The sequence below is a fragment of the Trachymyrmex septentrionalis genome, unplaced genomic scaffold (genome assembly GCF_001594115.1).
Source record: "Trachymyrmex septentrionalis isolate Tsep2-gDNA-1 unplaced genomic scaffold, Tsep1.0 scaffold29, whole genome shotgun sequence".
Classification (NCBI taxonomy): Eukaryota; Metazoa; Arthropoda; class Insecta; order Hymenoptera; family Formicidae; genus Trachymyrmex; species Trachymyrmex septentrionalis.
Window position 1 is genome coordinate 1,327,652 of NW_017305451.1, and position 748 is coordinate 1,328,399.

A 748-nucleotide genomic window follows, 5' to 3' on the forward strand; every position below is an offset into this window, starting at 1 on the left:
TCGTGCGTATACGCGCTATTCCGAATTTATATCGCGCTTTTAACAGCCAACGCCTCCGCCATAATTTTGTGCCCGCGCGCAAAGCCGGTTTCGACCAAAATGCCGCAACAAAACGATGCACGCCGGTCGCGACATACGTATGTAATGCTGAATTTCGCTCGAAATATGTGCGTGTGGGAAGAATGCATCGTAATGCGGCGATAATTCCACGAACCGTTGGCGATTTTGCGAGGTCCACGGGGAATTTGCAGCTGGCAACCGAACCCGTTCGCGCATAAGATACGTAATCACGGATAAATGGGCATGAGATGTATCGACGATTTTAGTATAACGAATTTACCCACAGCGAGAGAATTCTTTCCAATTTGTTACGGACAAAAAATATAGTGGCAAATCGGATTGACGATCGTGGGAGGAGAATCGTGTATAAATACGAATTCGGAGTTACGATACGCGGCAGGACGTATCGCAGATATATCGTTTGTATTTTGCGATGGATATTTAGTTTCTCTCTCTCTCTCTCTCTCTTCTCAAAACGGGTAGCAGATTGAATCCGTATAAATTTGGATATTGTAATTTTTGGAAGTGCATTAATCGCCACGTAAAATGGCGCGTCATTCCGCGCACATTTTGTATCTGCGATCACGATGTACGATAAATATTTTTAATTTGACACTTGTGACATATGAATAGTGGGACTACGAACTCCCCCTCCTCCCCCCCCCTCCCACCCCCACCCCCACGTTTG